The 20,332-nt window shown below is 41.7% G+C and overlaps 1 pseudogene; it reads left to right on the forward strand.

The window, feature by feature from the left end:
• Positions 1-13,928: 13,928 nt before the first annotated feature.
• LOC148092550 (chymotrypsin-like protease CTRL-1 pseudogene) overlaps positions 13,929-20,332 on the forward strand; it is a 29,626-nt pseudogene continuing 23,222 nt past the window's right edge.

Below are 20,332 nucleotides of genomic sequence, written 5' to 3' on the forward strand. Positions count from 1 at the left end.
TTTTATTATTCATGGAAAAAATCACATAACTTGAAAAACAGATGCTAACTTGCTAAAGGACCCAGACTATGAACTTGTGTGATTAAAGAAATCAAGCAGAAAGGGTATTTCAGTTACAGAAGGGAGTCCCAGGTTATGTTCTTAAGTAAAGTTAAGGGTGTTAGCAGAGCATTTCAAGACTTTTGTTCAGGTTTCCTTTACTTAGGAAAAATGAATATATTTATAAGCCACTAAGAAGAGTCAGAAAAATTAAAAATTAAAAAATTAAAAAATATATATATATTTTTCAGTTTAAAGATTATATTAGAAGTGAAATTGGCATCAAAATGAGCCAGCCTTTAAATACTGATGCTTATTTAATATGAAAGATTCATCACTTGTTGAAATGAAAGGTAGACAGCTTTTCCTGAACAGTTGAGGTTGTGGGCTGCTGTAAAACTAATCAGATATAATTTTCTCTTAGAAGCAGAATCATATTTTTATAATTTAGCAAACATGCTGGAAAACTTCAAAAAATGATAGGAAGGAAGAAAAGAAACATCTGGAACCTTTGTGGCTTATGTCTGGAGAGCAGGATCTGAAAGGTCTTTCAGTGGAGTAAATGACTACCTGGCTGGAAGATCCTTTCCCCACATGTTCCCCGGCAGGCTTGTCTTAGGCCTGTCTCTGTTGTGGAATTCCACCACGAGCAATTTAGTTCTTTGTTTAAGCTTTGTGCTTGTGTAGGGTCCAGAACTCATTCTACCCCCCTTTCCTTCCTTCCCAATGAAATGCCAGTGTTCTGCAGCGTTATCACTGTTCTTTATATTCTCACTACTATGTATTTTCTTTCATCGTTGCTGCTTTGAGCATCCAGGATTCTGCAAACCTTATTTCCTGCTCTAGACTTCCTCCTTCAAGTCTAGGGCACATACCACTAACAGTAACAATAATTTAATTATAATCAAGGATCTCATTTATGAATGGCTTATATACACTGTATATTAGAAGTCTACTTAGAACTTTCAAACATGATTCCACTTGACTCTCTTAACTCTGAGTACCCCGGGCACGGTGAGATGACAGAGGGCCGGGGACTGTGGCGAACTGGCGGGCGTCTAAATACTTCTAAGCTCCGGCCAATTGTCTTCATAGGAAAATATTTGCTAACTGTTGCTGGCTCCTAGGCATTTTGATTTTTCTGTAAGTTTACCAATTTTTAAAGGTTATCAACTGATTTTACAAGGATAACAGGAAGAAAAATAAGTAGACTGTGTCTGTGGGCTGGATCTAGTGCACGAATCGTCATCTCGAGACTTCTTGTCTCAGAGTATCTGTGGACTCTCGAACATGACTTGTGCTCCTCCAGCTTTGTACCTTTATTTGTACTCTTTTTTTTTGCTTAGAATGCTCAGTTGCTGTCTAATTCTATCAGAAATCTAGACTTTTGTTGAGTGTTCAGTGCGAGGGCCACCACGGGGTCTCCCTCGTTCGTCTGTCAGCCTCCTCTGACCACCTGTAATGTGCATTGTCTGTGCCTCTGCTAATATTCTTACAAAGTCCTTTGTCTTGTTATTACTCTTGGGTATGCCTAATATTTTCTCTTTAACTGTAAAATTTTTGAGAACCATGACTATATTTGTGGACTTTATATTTTAGCCATAACTATAATATCTGTCATGGGATATCATACAGAATTTTTGTACAAAATCAAGTAGTTGAATGAATGAAACAAGTATCTGAAAGCATTTTGGCAAAAATTATTTTTGCATGTGTGTGAGAAAATAGCTAAAGTTTTAGTTCATTAATCATGGAAGTGATATTATATTACTTTTGGAAATAAAGCCTTAATAAGCCTGGGAGAATGGCTCATCATTTAGTATCACTTACTACAAAAATCACATGAGGTCTGTTTGATATATTTTATTTTTAAAACTTTTTCCCTTCAGGGTTTTTACATAATGCACATTCAATGAGGTTGGGAATATTTGTAGGTATAATTGCTTTGGGTGTGTTGAAGAGAAAAGTTCTTTTGAAACACTCTGGAATTTCAGTGGGCCGTTTATGTCTCTCTGTTTCAGATTGATTAGGCAAGTGTTTTAAGATCTTAAGCTTACCTCAGAAAGATTCGAACTTCTCAAATTGCCTAGAGTAAATGAAAACTTAAAAGTATTCTCAGAGCAATTATTTTAAAGGTCTCACATTTAATCCTAGGTTATGAGTGCGGACAGACAAAAAACAAACAGAGCAAGGAGCTATAGGAGGGTCAACGTATCAGATAATTTTATTGTTTAGTAATTTTTGTGTGCAAGACAGCATATTCCTATAGCTAGGTCTTCCTTGGGGGAGACATATACATATACAGTGTATTTTGAAAGTTTAAGACATCTTTTATCCTAAGGAATGAGAAAGCACATTCATCTAAATCTCATGAAACGAGGAAAGGTTCCCGACATCTGTTGGAAATATTAGCGCAGAGATGCTTGAGCCGGGCAGCCCTATAACATTTCCTTTGTACTGCATGGGATATCAGGCATGTGGCAGTTTGTCTTTGTGCTCTAACAGGCTCCCTTTCTGATTGGGGTTTGCAAATGTTTCCAGAGGGCTGACCACACTTGTTAAAACAAGGGGAAATTCCTCTCAGATGAAAGAGTATATTACCTTTAGGACTAGTGGGATTATACACTAAGCCCTTAGAAGTGAATTGCTAGACATGCCTGTGACTTTGAGAGGGTAACTGAGTGAGGACGTCTATTGCCCAACAATACTTTAGTGTTCAGAGAAATTTGGGTCCAACAGTCCTGTGATATTTTTCTTATCAGGAAAAATACCATCACTTTTCATGCTTCAGTGCCGCAAAGTTTGAGTTGAAAGAAAATGAGTCTTCTTTATTCAACAGCATTTATTAAACTAACTTGATTATATTTTGCTCATTGTTGGCTCTAGGAATGAAATAAAAATTAAATGAGAAACTGCCTCCTTTTATATTCTGTAGAATGAAACAAATGTCTTAACAATTACAATACAAGATGGTGATTGTTATAATTGAAAAAGGCAAATCAGGGAAAGAAATCTGCACACTTCCTTGGGGAAGTCAGAGGAAGTCACAGAAGCTGGGACTTCAAAGATACATCAAGGTGTTCTTGGGAAAGTGAGCATGGGAGGACGATGCTGGCAGAGGAACCTCATGTGCAAAGGTCCAGGGGCTTGGAGTTCACATAGGTCTGGCTCATAGAAGGGCCAGTAGTTCGGTGTGGTCATGTGAGGTGGCTGGTGGGATGTGACGTGGAGTCTAAATACAATGGGCATTATGTGCCTGCTAAAAACTGCAGAATTTCATCCTGGAGGGAATATGCTTATTGCCCTTGACTGGCTCGTTTAGATCAATGATTCACCACTATTTTGGGTAGTAAAAGAGGAGGTTTGACTTAGTGTGAAATTTTGATGACTGTCTTACCAAGTGTCAAGTACTGATTTGAAATTTAATGCTTACAACCCCCTGTTTTGGGTACGTCGCATCATTGTCTGCCATCTGAAGACTCTCAGGCTTGGGGACAGTAAGCACCAGTCCTAGCGTCACCTGTCCAGTGAGCAGCAAAGCCAGGTTCAGGACCAGGAAGTCTGGCTTCAGGGACCATACACTTGAACTTCTGGCATTCCACCGCTCCAGACAGCTCTTCTATTCCGTCGCACCCTTATTGAATATAGTAGACTATGTTGTTTAATGGTAAGTCACTGATATTTGCCAGTGGATCCAGGCCTTTTAAAGGCTAAATGGATATGATGGTAAAATGCCACATCTTAAGACAGAAAGCTGTCTTCCTTGTACTCTTCAAATATGACACTTGAAATGAGAGAATATTCAGACCAATCCTCACCCTTTCCCCAGCTATTAAAAGTTGAAGCTGGAAAGAGAGAGCCATCTTTATCCGTGGCCAAAGGCTGTAAGGATGTGACTTTAGAGCTGTCAGTGGCCATGTCCCCAGCAAGCAGAGAAGCATGAAAGCAGGGACCCAAACTGCAGAGAGATGCAGAGCTGAGATTTGGAGAGAGAAGGGACTGACTGTGTCCAGACCTGAGTCCTTGTCATGCCTGAGTGGGGGACCCTCGGCCTTGTTAATATCTGTGTCCAATCATCAGACACCCTTTTAGTTACATAGTTAGGATCTTAGTAGCAGAAATTCTGAATATACGACAGCATATGTTTCTCATCCTTAGAATACTTCCGTTCTTAAAATGTAAATTTTCATTGCATGAATTGATATAACACTCCTACTAATAATACTTAAAAGAAATATCAACTGACTCGACTCCAAATTGTCTTCTTTCTTCAGTTTCAATACATTTAAATGTTTGTGTGTTCTTGGCATTTTACCGTCCAACACTCAGTGTCATTTTCATGATCCATAATTAGCACCAATGTGGAAGAAAGGTAATGGATATATAACTCAGAGAAAGAATTTAAAAAATAGTCCCTATGAAATGATTTATGAGCCCTCTTTAAATTATGAACCTCTTTTGACACTCTCTCTAGAAAATTTAAATTCGTAGATGAATTAGCCTCTAGGGTGCTGAGAAATTTTAGGAGGCTCTTATTTGGGCATTGTATTAAAAAATATGTAATGGCTGTAGTGTATGAGCATTGGCCAGAGTGTATGAGCATTGGCCAGTTGGAGTGGGTACTGGCCTTGAACTACTGGGATGTGGTCTTACTGGTGTGATGGGTATTTGCTGAACACAGGCTGGTCCTCATTTTAGGTTCTGACCCTCCCCTGAAACATTACCTTAGTCTTTTGTGCATCCCTGCCTTCCCCCATTACCCTGACAGCTCCCGCCATACACCCACACACACATGCTTCATTGGCTTAAGCAGGGAATTCGGATTTTTACTGAAAGCAGAATTGGGCCCATGGGCTTAACAAACATGTTTTTCCTATTAAGGTGAGGGAGGCTTGTTTTAAAATTCAAACAAGGTCTCTGTTCTGTATGACTATCATTTGACTATTTTCTGGCATTTTAATAACCTTTATTTATGGAATTCTTTTCATATTACAACTTCTCCTATGCCTTTCAAGAACACATAATTTCTGTGGTTCAAAGGAAAACCCATTTGACCTCATAACACTTCTCCCCACAGGGAGTTCAAAGGCTTTGGCCTCCGTGCTTCGCGTTTGAAAGGGCTGCTGTTGATTTTAGGTTCTGCCCGTGGCCTGCTCCCTGGTGGAAAACTTATGCATGGAGTGTCAAAGGTAGAGGTGACTTGGATGTCTCAACTTTGACCCTGGGACCTAGCAGCCCCCACACCGAGGGCCAGTTTAGTGAGTAATTAGTGAGTAATGGATTAGTGAGTAATGGATTCTCTGTGTAATTCTTCAGCTGTTACATCAGCATGTAGCTCAGAACCTCATGATCTTTCCCATAAATCCTGTGCCAGCCTTGACTGTTAATCATTATAGAGACTGATTTTAACATATGCATAATTATGATAAAAAGGTGGATGCACAGCCAGGATTTGGAGGGGAGACCTTAAAGTGGAGGGCCACTCCTTGTGGGTGCGGAATAGGGAACTGAAAAGAATTGGGTAATGTGGTGAAAAAAGATCGGGAAACGGAGTTGAAAAAGGTACTACATGCAAGAAAAGAACAAAAATGTATAGACCAACGCGGGTGGTAGAGTACACAGGATAGCATCCTGAGAAGGAAAGGCATTCGGGTTACAGGAAAGCTGGGGTTCTGCGCTTCCTTAAACACACAGCTCTCTGAGGTTGAGACCTGGGGTACTCAGGCTGATGGAGGAAGAGACCAAGTCCTTGGAGGCTTTGATGAAAAGTCAGCAGTTCACTCACACTGATCCCCAGACTCCCACTAAGGGAGGGAAAATGTGAATGTTTTCTGACTCCATGGCAGTCCAGCAGAGATCCAACATTTATTTTTCTGTTATAATCTAGTAACAAGAACTTAGTGAAATATAGAAACCATGCTAGCCACTTTGATAGGAAAGAAATTCAGATTGTCCCGTAAACCCAGCATTATAGGAAAATGCTGTTAAAAAGCCAACAAACCAAGGCTTTCATTTACACAGATTCTGACGTGATCAGGCAGCCGACACATGGGGAGTCGGGTCAGCAGCAGTGAGGTTCCATCCCTTTCTGTGTGCTGCAGTGAATGCCCCAAACTTGCAATTTTCTCTACATATGTTTATATTTTCAAATGGCTCCAGGGATAAAAATTATTTGCATTACTTTTTCCTTCATTAGAGGCATTAAGCTTTGCAGAAATAGGAAAATATGAATTATGAGTAGAAAAGTATACATTTTTTTTTTACTATGAGGCTGGACTTATGAGCCACCCTGTAAAATTTATAGTTAACTGTCACTGAGAAACTAGGGACCTAATGTGTGTGTGTGTAAGGGGGGAGAGAGGTCGAAAATATAAAATGAAAGCATTTTATGAATTAGGCAGTTTGTACTTCACATGCTCGGGGTGCTATGTTAAGTTGGTCTTTAGACCAGCAAGCCATGGCCCATGGGCCAAATCCAGCCTGCCATCTGGTTCTGTCAATAAAGTTTTACTGGAGAAAGCCACACTCACTGGTTTACATGTTGTCTATCTAGGGTGCTTTCCCACAACAGTGGCAGAGTTGAGGCATTTCTACAGAGACCACAGGGCCTGCAAGTCTACACTATTTACTATCTGTCCATTTGCAGAAAAAGTTTGCCAACACTTGCTTTGAGGCTGCAGTACTTGAGGTAATCCTAAAGATTTTCAGGCCTAGGGACACCACAATGAGTAGTTTCTGCATGCTTTTTCGGAAGTAGAAATATTAAAGTTGAGATGAACTCCAAGGGTAGGTTTGAAGGCAAAGGTAAGAAAAGTCAACATATCCTAATGGCGTATGTGGAAGGGTGGCTACGATCTGCTGACTGGGGGTGCACCAGACTCATATTTTTCCCCCAACCAGCTGGCAACTCTTACCCTTCATCCCTGTCATGTGAAACTTTAGCCACCTGGTCCCTCCCAGCAGCAGCGAGGGCCCCCCAAAGTGAGGGGCTCAAGCTGATTAGCACAATTTGTTATACTCTAGGATTTGGTTGTGAGAAGTCACACAAAACTGTGACATTGTGAAAAACAGGCACTTCTTGAACAGGGCGCTATGTGATAAAATACTTTTCATGTGATGTGTTCAAAAGACAAATTCTGTAACTTGAGGGATTAAGAGTCACCAGCTGGCGTCATGAGCCAAGAATTCCCAGGGACGTGGGATTTGAGGTGGGCCCTGAGGAATGGAGGAAATGCTGATAGATGGGGAAGGCTAACAGATGCTGCCCCGTGGAATTGGTGGAGATTTTCTCCTCTCTGCCGAGAGCAGAGCTGAGCGACAGCTGGTCGACTTCCTACAGAGAAGGGCCTTTGTGCACAGGAACTGAAGACATGGGCCAGGGCTTTACGCACCAGGATTAGACTACCTCAGACCTTCTGCAGCATCTCTCAGCACAGTTCTCACTATTGTTCATTCAGGAATTTTTATTCGTCTTATCGAATTTCTCCCCAGTGCCATCACAATGGAAAGCCACAGGAAATATTTTGCAATTTACACATTGAAAAGGAAAGAGATGGTTGTACATAAATCCACTTAAATGGAATTCACACGGAATGAATTAAGGAGAAGCAGCAATAAACTTACTTTCAAAGTAGAGAAAATTTGAGGTATGAGAACAATTTCCTAGAGTGACAATTAGTGTCAGCTTAGTGACTGAATTCACATTATTAACTTTGAGTGCACAGTGCTGGTATGAGGTCGACAGGCATACATAAGGTTTTACTGTGTTAACATATTTTTTATTGTTTTTCTTTTTACTTGGTGAAAAGTCACTGCCTTGAGTTCCATAAGACTGAAGTGACCGTCATTCCTGCTTTGCGTGGACACTCCTGGTTTACAGCTGTTACCCTAGTGTGATTAACGCAGTGTCCCCTCACTCTCTAAACTATCCCAGTTTGGCGAGTCCATGGCCTACGTGGTCCTGGATGACGTGGCCCAGGCTGCCTGTCCACACCTTTCTCCAGCCTCACCTCGGTTTCTGCCCTCTTGCCGTGAGGGTTTTTTCTTCAGTTCTTGAGAGCAGCATTTGATTTCAGATTTCTGGCCTCCAGAACTGTGAAAGAATGAATTTCTGTTGTTTTTAGCCACCTAGTTTATGTTACTTTATTATGACAGCATTAAGAAACTAGCACAAGATGTAAGGCTTAAAAATTTTTTTGGACTCCCCCTGTCAAGCCCCTTGAGTTAAGAGATGTGTCTGTTTTTTGCCCAGCTTGGTGTCTTTCTCAATGCTTGGCATAGAGTAGATGCTCAATAAATAAATCATCACCGAATCAATGAGTATATGATTACGTGAATGAAAAATGACTGAGAGCTTTGCCCTACCTCTGCCTAGTTAATCTCAGCACTAGGGAATAAATACCTGAGTGTTCCCCTTTCCTTGGAGAACCCTTTCCACATCCATGTGGTGTGAGTGGAGCTGCGGAGGTTTGCATAGGAGATCCTAGGCAGGCCAGTTCAAAGCAAGGAGTTTCAAGTCTATGTTTTCCCTTGGGCATATTAGAGAAAAAATATTGTTTTTCTCTGGAGGTTGCTAAGAATATAGGCTATAACTCTTGAAAGTCTTACTTCCATACAAAGGAAAGAGCCTGGCTGAGAGCGGAGCCCTGAGAGGAAATCAGATTCAAGGAAGGAGGAGAGCAAGACTGAACCAAAATGATATCCTTTGTGTCTCAAATCAGACGCAGATTCTGGACTTTGCAGGTGAATGAGCTCCCGCCTTCCCTCCCTCCTCCCCTCTTTCCCTTCCTCCTCTGCTCTCCCTCCTCTTTTTTTTTTTTTGGCTTGAGCAAGTTTAAGTTGTAGTTTCTGTTGCTTGCAACTAAAAGAATTCTACGTTGGAGGGAGGGAGAGGCAGCTCTACCCATAACCAGCGAGGACGGCGGAGCCGGCCCGGCCCCTGGGGATGTGAGCTGGGGTGCAGTGCGCACAGAGCACTGTCTTCCGCCTTCTGTCCAAGGGGTGAGGGGCGCACGGTGTGTCTGGTGTTAATATTTCCCATCTCCTCCCCCCAGCTCTGATGGCTTAGGTCAGATCTCTGGTGTCCTCTGACATGGCCCCTTGAACTGTCTTCCTAATCCTTCTGTGTCTGCTTTGACAGTTGCTCTCACCATCTCAAAAGTTGCAAATGTTTCTCACTGTTGCTCTGCAAAGTGGGAATCGTGCGGAGAGAGGTGATATCTGTCAGCACACACAGCGGTGCTGTGAGATGGGCTTGCCAAGTTGGCGAGACCCCTCCGATTGTTTCCTGGGGGTGCGGAGATTTGTGAGGGCCTGCTTTCCTGCTGCTGTGGAAGCCAGTGCATAAAGGCACGTGTCCTGCCTGTGTGCAGACAGCACCTGCCTGCAGCAGCCTGGATCATACGGAGGGCTTTCGTGAGGAAGCAGCCCCGTCCATTATTCTTGCTGCCGTTCCAGGCCTCTGTTTTGAGAAATGAGATTTTCCAAGCTAAGCCAAGGATCTGAGCCATGGCTGAACTAGGGAAGAAAAAGTTAAGAGAGGGCTTCTCAGGGCTCCCTTGTTTATCCTGGAGCCAAGCTCTTGGCACGGATGTAATTTCTCGCTGCCCACTTCTGACAGCAGCCGAGTGACTGTTAGAGTGATTGCTGACTAAGTGGAGTGGAGCTATTTGAGGGTAACATAGAACATCGCCTTTATGGACCTCGATATATTGTCTAGGCGGACAGGTGGCTTTCCAAGCCCATTCCCATGAATGGGGGATGCCATTCTTGTTACACCCACGGACTTGGGTGTCTGTCACTACTGTGCCCTGTTCGTGGCTTTTGTTATGATCAGTCCCTTGTGTGAATTGACAGAGGATTTTGTTTGTAAGCCCAAATGACAACAGCTGCTTTTTTGCTTAAAAGAAAAGTCTGCATTTCTATTGGCAAGTTGCTAAATCTCTCATGAAGAAATACTGTAATTCTAAACAGAAGACTCCTCAACAGTCACTTATTTATAAGTTGTAGACTTATTCTTGCAAAAGGTCTTCTGGCTGAGTTTCCAGGATTAGCGTGCAGGGTGCTGGGAGAGCAAGCAGAGAGTTCAGAGGTGGCTTCAGAGAAGGAGGCTCTCTGGAGGGCAATGATCCGAGTAGGTAGATTATGTGCTTCATTTAAAAAAAGATGGTAGAGTCAAGTAATCAAAATCTATGAAGAATATTTATGCATATGGGGGAATACTTATAATAGAACAAAGTGTAAAACTAGGCTAAAAAGTATATGCTTTGATATTAATTTGACTTTTAAAAATGTATGTGAATCCATAGGTCAGGGGATGGGCGTGGGATCGAGGCTAATGATGCAGCCTATGATACTTAGATACAGTGGAATGAGAGAATTGGATAGTGAGTTTGACTTTCTTCTGTATACATGTTTCTTCATTAAATAAATAACTGCAAATCTCCCTCCCTCCCTCTCCTCCTCCTGTAAGACACTTTGTTGGACTGAGGTAAGTCCAAGGGTAATTGCACAAGCACACGTTGGCATGAAGACACTCTTGCAGAGAAATCTGTTTTTAAAACATAAGGAGCTCCGTCGGGGGCGGGGCGTGGGAGCTGAAAGTGTCCATGTCTCACCTGAGCGTCTCACATTCATTTCTTCTCTATATACCTTGACCAGGTGGTCCGTCCATCCACCACAGTAAGGGGCCTCACAGCTGTGCACCCTCCTAGGCTCACCTAAATCACAGTATTTCTTTCCTGGCCTGGCAGGAATCCTATCAGTATGAATTTAAACAGAGCTTGGATGCATAACTGTTTATTTTTTTAAAGCCAGCTGCATATTTTAGTTCTCTGTTCATTTAGGAAATTTGAATGGGAAATTAAGTCCATTCAGCAGCACTGACTTTGTGAGTTTCCTGAAGCAGCCAGAGGGAAAGATCCAGTTTCTAAAGTTGCATAAACTTTGCACAACTTTATATGTTTTATTTCTCCAGTGAGTTCTCATTTCACACTTTTAAGTTTTTTTAAAATTTGTTATCAGTTTAGTATTGCTTTGTGCCTAATAGCAAGCGAGTCTAGAAGGGCAATCACCGGGCAGGGGTTGAGCTCTTGGGTCCTCTCAAGGAGAGCTCTTGATTTTCCACTACAGTAGCTTTCTCTCCTGTAAAAGGAGTTTGAGTGAATTATCTCTTGGATGTTCTGAAAGGATTAATTAGGCAACGTCTGGAAGCAACAGGAGCAATTCTAAAAATCAGGCCCTGGGAATCTGTGATTTTCTCTCTCAGAAAGATTTATGGCTTCAGCATCGGAGCTTGCGTGTGTTGTGTGTATAGAGCTGGGAGTGACGTTCCTGGTTTAAGAAAGGAAGTTATTTCTTTGACAAACACATATGTAGTGCTTAGTGTATGTCAAGCACCCTTGTAAGCTCTTTACAAATTTTTACTCATGTAATCCTTGCCATAACCCTATGAAATAGGCACTATTATTATTTTTATTTTATAAGGTAGGTGATTTGCCCCCAAATCTTACACTTACTGAATGATAAAGCCAGGCGGTAAACTCACACTACCCATCTCTAGATTTCATGATTTTAACCATGATTTATGTTGCTTCCAAGGAACGTTTGAGGACTGAAAGTCCCGGCCGTTGTATGTTGCCGAGGTTGGTTGGCTGTAAATCTGATCTTACTAATGTTGCCCGCTTCCTGATTGCTAGCCAGTGTTTATCTCACATGGGCAAGTGATTCTTGAACTTAACTTTTCAAGGGTGATTATTGCTCTTAAATGGCTTCCGTGAGCTAATGGAACCCTTGTAGTCCCATGGGCTTGAATGTGTTTGAACACACAGGTTGAGAACTGCCATCGAGGGGAGAGGAAAGGTCCTCTTCTGGATCGACAGAGGAGGAATCTCAGGATGAGTCTGTGCGTCAGGAGGTCAGAGCACTGAGGAGAATCTCTAAGGCAATAAGTTGTTTTGAGGGTTTTAAATCCAAGAGCCCAGCAGACTCCCCACTGTGCTGATGGGCAAGACTCGCTTGACTGGCCCATTCCAAATGTAACACCATCGTCTTGAGCCTCAGTGGAATTAGCTTGGCTGTCGATGACATTTGGCATTTGATCGAAATTAATGTAATGCAGTTGAACTTTCAGATCACATTCGTTAATTTTCAAAATGTCGCTATTATTCCGAACATAAAACTCGGGCCAATACTGATGTAATTTTTTTTTTTTTTTTGCTTTAAACAAGTAATGCAAGTCGAAGTACCTGCTTTTTCAGTCAAATAAAAGAAAAATCCTGAAATGCATGCCATCGTCAAGCCACCTCATTTCTTTCTGAATGCATACATAAAATTAAATGCCATCAACCTGAAAATTGACTGCAGGGATCAGAACCAGGCGATCTCCTTGAAATAACTGCTATCTGTAAGAGCTGTAATAAAACCTGGGAACATCATCTCCGTCACCCGTAAGTGACTTACTGTGTCATCTTAGAGCCTGGGCAGCACTTTACAATTGGCATTGTTCTTTAAAGAACTCTTTCCTAACAACTTGACACCGCTCATTCAATAATTAATTTCACAACCCATTTAAGGGGCAGATGTATAGTACTACCTTTATAATCCAAAGGAAACATTGTAAATCACTAAATTTGGAAAGTGGTTGTTCGAGTTAAAGCAAAATAATAATGTTAAAGACAGTGTTAAAAATCAACATAGAAGAGACCGTAGAACAAAAAGATATTTAAAAACTCCTATGAACAATGCACAATGCTTCCTATTTTTGTTTTTCAATACTTAGATACTATGGAGTGGCTTTATTCAAATTCCTATATCTTTTATTTTTTGGGAGAAGAGTTGGTTTGTGTGGGCCTCTTGCAAAGACACCTCAAGAGGTTTCAAGGTCAGTTGACAAGAGTGGTATGCACTTCTGCTATAGTAACACGCTCATTCAGGCTCTGTCTGTACAGGTGAGATCTCAGGGGCCACTCAGTCCCTCACCTGCCCTCTGTTTGCTCTCTGGAGCCCCACAGCCCCTCCACCTCTCAGCCGCCCGTGCTGAGCACGCTTCCGCTCTGTGGGTATCAGCCCTGTTTCCTTTTTGCCTTTCCATCTCCCCCTTCATCTCATATTTGCCCAATATCTCTTTAAACACTTAATTTCTTATATTAGCACACCCCTGTTGAAATTACCTAAAATAATTCAGTTTTCCTGAATGAATCCCAAGCTTAATTCCAGCAGACTCTTAGAAAATAAATGATATTTTGAAAATCATAATGATGTCACTTAGAAACCGTTCTTTTATTGGTGAGTACTTTTAGTTGTTACCAAGCAATAACTAATGAATTTCATTTATTCATTAAGCATTTATTATGGGCACAATATTATATTATACACATCTCATATGTATTCCTAGCTTTTACAGAATTTTCTCCTATTATTTCTTACTTAGCCTTAACTAGGTTATAAAACAAAAATTTGATCATAAGCAGAATTAAATGCTAGTTTTAATGAAAACCCCTGGTTAACAAAGAATAATGCAACTCTGATCACTCTCAGCAAAACAATAAGGCAATTAGAAATCTTAGAGCTGTCAAAGGAGCTTGAAATGCAGCTAGAAAACTGCCAAACATCTGTAAACTTATAAAGTACATTTTGAAACATCATGGAAGAAAATAAACTTTAGATCTGAAATGGGCTCTTGCAGCTTGCTAATAGTACTAGCTGTAATTTCTCTCGGTGCATAAAGCATTGCTTTTAATTTCTGTAAGACTAGTAGAAACCTCAGCGAGCGGAGACCCTGGTTGTGGTCCCACGGCGGCCAGGAGAGGCAGCCTCAGGTGCTAGAGCGGGTGGCCCGCGCGTGGAGCTCACCGGGGCCGAGCCCGGGCCCTGCCGTCCTCCACCACGAGATGCGCGTGGAGCGCAGGCCCCTCCTGTCTGAGCGCGAGGACTGTGACTCTAGTAATAGAAGTGAGCTCACGGGCTGTGGTGAGGATCACCCCTAAAGCACTGGGAAATAGTAAACATTCACTGACTGATGTTATTAACAGTTATTATTATGGGGGTACAGTCTCGGGGCATAGACAGCCTGGACGCTAATGACTAATTTATCTCTGTTTCATACACTCACATCAGACTCTTTCCCCCCTCCCTCCCCCTCCCCCCTCCTTCCCTCCCTCCTTTCCTTCTGTCCTTCTGCCCTTCCGTGTTTCTTCTCTCACTTTCTCCCTCCTCTCTTGAAGTGTGATTCTGTCTCTTTCTGTTGGTTTTCATCTCTCTCCCCCTGTTATCTGCCTTCCGCATTTATTGATTTCCAATCTGCCCGTCGTATTTTTCCCTACCATCTGGCTCCCATTTCCATCAGTCTCATTAGTGTCCTCCTCAGTCTATGATCTGTTTAAATTGCATGTTTCCTTACTTTTAAAAAATAATCTAAACTTTTTATATCTCTACTTTAAAGAAAGAAATAGGCAAGAAAAATAGGTTTTACTTCTTTAAAAACAAAGCCCTCCAAACTAATGTTATTTTATGCATGTCATTGCCCTGGCTGGATGTTTTTATTTGTGGGGCTATAATGAATGAAGCTTTTTTTCTTCCACCATGGGAAAACCTCAGTGATTTCCTTTCCCTGAAATGAGAGAGACAGAGAGAGAGAGGGAGAGGGAGAGGGAAGGAGGGAAGGAGGGAAGGAGGGAAGGAGAGAGAGAGAGAAGTTTGAACTTCTCCAGAGTCTAATCGCTAGCTTAGCACCTACAGTTTGAACTCCACTCAAACAGAAAATTAGGAAGTTGGGCAATGCACAAGGGACTATGTGGCCCAGACGGCTCCCACCACTGAGCAGGACTGTGCCCAAGTAGAAGCTGGATGACACCCGTGACAGGCACGTGGCAGGAGAAATTCCTGCCTAAGAGGAGGAGGGCCGGAGGCCTCGCGGCTTTTCCTCTGGCTTATTATGATAGTAGTATCCTTGTCAGCGTGTTCGGAGTGACACTTTTTTCGCTTCTGGACTCTGTGTCAGAGCAGCTAAGGAGATCTTAGACGTGATTCAGGAGGAGATGACAAAAGAAATTTCAAGCGAGTTCTAAGTCCTCACGCTGTCCCCAGGGTTTGGGGAAGCGTGTGTCTGTATGATTTCATTTACTTACTTAGTGAGATCCAGTGTAAATAACATGGGGAGAAAGAGTCACTTGTTAGACAGAAAACTTTATTAAGAAGTACTTATGATAAGAGTACTTTATGAAAAGTAAGGATTTTTTTTTTTCTATAAAATATTCTATCATTGTTTACATGGGTTTTAATAGCCCATAATCCTCCCTGTTATAATATAGACAGAAGTGAAATTGAAACACAATTCCCTTTACCTTCCCCACTGAAAAGCCTTCTACTTGGTACCTACTTCATCTAGAGATGCCACAAAATGACCCGTGGTCTGTCCGTGCCCCATGGCATGCCGAACTGAATGAAGATGACAGTGGATAAGCATCAGAGCTGAAATCATTAGCCGGATGTCTCTACAGTGTAACCAAGTGCCTCCACCTTCTCACACATCACGTTTTCATCTGAGTTCTTAATAGAAATAGCAGTTGAAGGAGATGACTGCAACAACACCTGGGCTGGGATTTTTTAAATGTATCTGACATTTATAACCTTGCTCACAACACACTTCCATTCATTCTACTGATTTGCATTTCTAGAATATACATATGGCTTCATAAAGATCTTTTACATGCATCATGGTATTTTGTATTTGTGGAGTACTTTAGAATTCATGAAGCACATTCACCTACATGGTGGTGTTTGTTTCACAATGATTTCGGTGTATTAAAGTGGGGCCCACTGAAGATCAGTGATTATAAACCATCCCCAAGTCACACAGGTAAGAGCTAACTTGCTCTTCCAATGAGGCTGCATTAGAATCCGGGCCTTCTAACACCTATTTTAGGAGGAAGCCACCAACTGGCCAAAAACTTGTAGGTTTATGAAAAGAAGGGGTAGTGAACAAAAGTCATGACATACATTCTCCCATCCTAGGGGCAACCCTGTGGGTAAGTCTGGGTAGGTGCACTGCCTTTTTCCATATTAATTCATTCCAGCTCTATAAAATGTATCCCGATGACACCAGCAGGGCACTGACTTGATTTAGAACTGAGTCACACACCTGTTCTTCTAAATATAAACAAATTTGCAACCTAAGCCATTGGCAATCATTGGAGGTAAGCAAGTGAAATCTGGGATTGGTGCCTGCCTACAGCTTGGCTCTGGAATTACAAATGCCCAAGGGCCAAGGATGCATCATGCCAGGCAGCATAGTTGGCATTGGGTTCTGGTGAACATGGTGACCTTTTATATCACCAGAGGGATTATCATTATTCGTCTTATCCATATTGTTATTTTTAAATGTGCCTGGTTGGCTCTTGTGGCTCAGCCTGTACCTGGCCTGTTGACCATTCCACGTCCTGTTCCCTTGTATGTATGAAATTGCCCGGGTAGCTTGCTCGGAGAAAGCTTATCCTAAGGGAATTAGTTTGTGGAGCTCCGGTACACTAAATCAAATCTATGAAGTATTTTTATGGTCTATGTGAAGGCAATATCGCTCCAGATTCTAGGATTCCTGGCTATTCAAAGTATGTGGCTACTTCTGTGATGTCTTTTTCCATTCTTGCTCAGATGGAAAGAGATCATGTTAAGGTCCTTGGGAATGTTCCACATTACCCTTAACTAATGGGATACTACAGAGGTAAGGCAGATGTAAGTAGCCCGGTGGCAGGCATGTTGTGCATGTGGCAGAATAGTACAGAACCGGGGGATTTGATAGATCTGATTGGCCAAAACTCGTAAAATAATCCAGATTATAATAATCATGAGTAGATTCTGAAAGCATTATTTCTAGATGCCAAGGATCAGCAAAAAAGTCTCTTAATTCTTTTTCAAAATAACTGTTAAACCTTTTTTATGCACTTGAAAATTATTTGCCTATTGACATTTTTGAATGTACAGAAAAGCACCAAAGAACGCTACAACTATTGCCATCTTTTGATTTGCTTATATATCCCCCCACCTCCAACCTGGAAATTTGGTGACTTCTTCTAAAATGTTTTCTAATGTGAATAAATTTCTTTTGGTTCTTGGAATAAATCCTACTTGCACATGATGAAATGTTACGTATTTGGATATGGATGGAGGTATAGAGGTTGGTAAGTGTAGGGTGATCTGACTGTGATCCACTGAGGGGAACTTCAGTTCTGTCACCGAACACAGCAGGACGATTGGAGCTGGGCCATTCCTGCTCCTTCCCTCCCCCACCAAGAGGGTAAATTAAAGAATATTGGAGCCCAGGTAGTGGCAGAGCTTAATGCCGCCACCGTTAAAGACCTAGGAGATTCAGGGGAGGTGCTCCTCCTCATATCTTTATGTAATTCACCAGTCTGGTCCTTGCAGAAGCTGGATAAATCTTCAAGAATGACTATAGACTACTAAAATTAAGGATCTCTGATCACAGCTGCTATACTGCATGTGGCATCATTTGCTGAGTAATTTACAAGGCTTCAAGTACATGGAATGTGGCTATTTATTTGGTGAATGCATATGTTTTTCTATTTAAATCAGAACAGAGGGGCTGAAACAGTTCACCTTCATGACTTTCTCTCGCTCACCCATTGCCCCTCCTTCAGGTCTGCTTTCCTTCTGCAAGACTTTCATCCTCAGACCATCTCTCTCCACCTGGTGGCATGGGCTCCTACAGGCAGAGCTGGCCTCATGGGCACGCCAACTGTGTGATGGCAAGGGCCCCATGCTGTGAAGGGCCCAGTGTTTGGATGAATCAATTTGCAAGGGCTGGGGTTACAAACTGGGAGGCTTAAACAACAATTTGTTCTCTCACAGTTCTGGAGTCTAGAACTGAACTCTTGTCCAAGATCAAGGTGTTGGCAGGGTTGGTTCTCTCTGAGGCTGTCGGAGAATCAGTTCCACGCCTCCTCTGTAGCTTCTGCTGGCTTGCTGGCCATCCTTGGTGTTTCTTGGCTTGTAGACACATCACCATGATGCCCGTCTTTCTGTCCACTTGCTCTGTGTCTCTGTGTCTAAGTTTCCCTTTTTTATATGGAGACTAATCTTATTGAGTCAGGGTCCACCCTAATGACCTCATCTTAAATAATTGTATGTGCAATGACCCTATTTCCATATAAAACCCCATTCCGAGACCCTAGGGGTTAGGACTTTAATAGATGAATTTGGGGGACCCGTAACAGTCATTATCTTGCAATTCCTCATAATTTTCATTTTGCACTGGACTTCACAAATTATGTCCTTGTACTGGACAGCTATTTCCAGGTTTTAATCTGCCTTAACATTTTGGGTGTATGGACAGAGTACCTTTTTCCCCATAACCACATTAAAAGTCATTCCTAGAAGGCTTGATTGGACTTAAATGGATTATTTAACTTTTTCTCACCAATCACTATGGCCATAAAGACCCTATACTCTGAATAGCCAGGCGTGGGGCTGGTGACTCCTAAATCGAATTGCCTGCTGCCAATGGGGAGGGTCAGGGCCACATGGTCTGTTCCACTGTGTGTTCTTGACAGGGTTTGGGACCAGGCTTATACTCGTTTCATTGAATGGAGTTTGCAGCTTTCCTGTTAATTCTGTAATCTGGAATGTTTCTCTTTTTTAAGAATTACCTGTGATTTGGAAGTCTAAAAACAAAAAGCACCAATAAAGTCCTCTTTTTCATTTTTAAATATTTTTGATAACCTGACACATGTTTACAGTATTATTAACCTCCTGGAGTTTTCTAGTTTTTGAGTCAAATGTTAAAATTTAGATCTTCTTTAAAAATTTGTTCATTACTGAAATGTAGTCTTCAGCTTTTCTCCTGTGTATACTTGTTTATGCCTGTTATGGGCTGAATTGTGTCTCAGATTCACATGTTGGAATCCTAATTCCCTATTCCCAGTAACTCAGAATGTGACTCTATTTGCAGATAAGGTCTTCACTGAGGTAATTAAGTTAAAGTGAGGTCATTAGGGTGGGCTCTAACCCAGTGTGACTGGTGCATTTAAGGGAGGAGGAGAGTAGAACACAGACATGCACAGAGGGGAGACCATGTGAGGATACAGAGATAAGACGGCCACCTGTAAGACAAGGAGAGAGAGGCCCCCGAAGAACCCTTCTCTGCCAACATTTCAGTCTTGGACTTCTAGCCTCCAGAGTTGAGTGAAAGTAAACTTCTGTTGTTTAAATCAGAAAGTCCATGGCAACCCTAACAAACTAACACAATGCCTAAGGTTTTGTATTTGTGTTTTCTTTTATTATTTAAGGTTATCACTTTCCTCCAGAAAATCCGTTTGGTTAAACTACCTTCTGAGACTTCCCATGTTTAATATCTTTCTGTTTCTCTTCTCTCATCTCGTTATAAATTCCTTGTTTCACAGTCATTTTTCTTCCGAACGCTATGGACATTGTTTCATTGCCTTCTGTCATTTTGTGTTATGAAAGGAATTTTAATATGAAATGGATAATTTGTCCCTTGTAGAAAACTTCTTTATTATTCTGTCTGTCTTCCTGCAGAATGTTGTTTCCTTTGTTTTTGAAATAAAAACATAGCATAAGAATATATAGGTTTTTTCCACTTGTTTTGTCTGGCAACCAAGGTCTCCTTTGGTCCAAACCTCAAATCTGTCTTCAGTTCAGGAAAGTTGTTCTTATGTTATTTTGAGTATGAGCTCTTGTCTTTCTCCTGATGAAGCTGTTGCATGCGTGTCACAGTCCCTCGATACCTTTTCCACATCTCCTATCTTTTCTGTTGTTTTCATATCTTTTTTTCTTAACTGTTAGTTATTGAATAATCACTGAAGCACATCATCTGCTTTAATGTAAAACTCAGACCAGTGTTAGAGCAACAGGTCAGGCATCCTGAGTGAGTCCTTGGTCCTTGTGATCTCAGTACCCACTGACCTCTCCTTGTCCCTGGTCCCAAGGCTGGTCCCGGAAGATATGGATCATGGGCTTGTCTGGACTGGGTTTTATAGCACAAAATACCCAAAGGGAAACATGATCAGTTCCACAATTCACAGCGTTCATAAGATAAGAAAAAAAGCTAGTAACTTATAAGAAATAACTGTTGTTGGAATCTAAAATGAGAAAAAGATTCTCCAATGATTTCTCACAGAGAGAGCTTTGTGCAATATCATGAAAAATGTTCTCAGCAACATTAGTGCTAAAATCGAGGAGTGTCCTAGGAAGAGACCCATGGCCCCACATCCAGATGTAATTCAGTGGAAGTGGTGACCTCATACAAAGTCTTAAGGCAAGA

Source organism: Miniopterus natalensis, chromosome 8 (assembly GCF_054644295.1).
Source record: "Miniopterus natalensis isolate mMinNat1 chromosome 8, mMinNat1.hap1, whole genome shotgun sequence".
Taxonomy (NCBI): Eukaryota; Metazoa; Chordata; class Mammalia; order Chiroptera; family Miniopteridae; genus Miniopterus; species Miniopterus natalensis.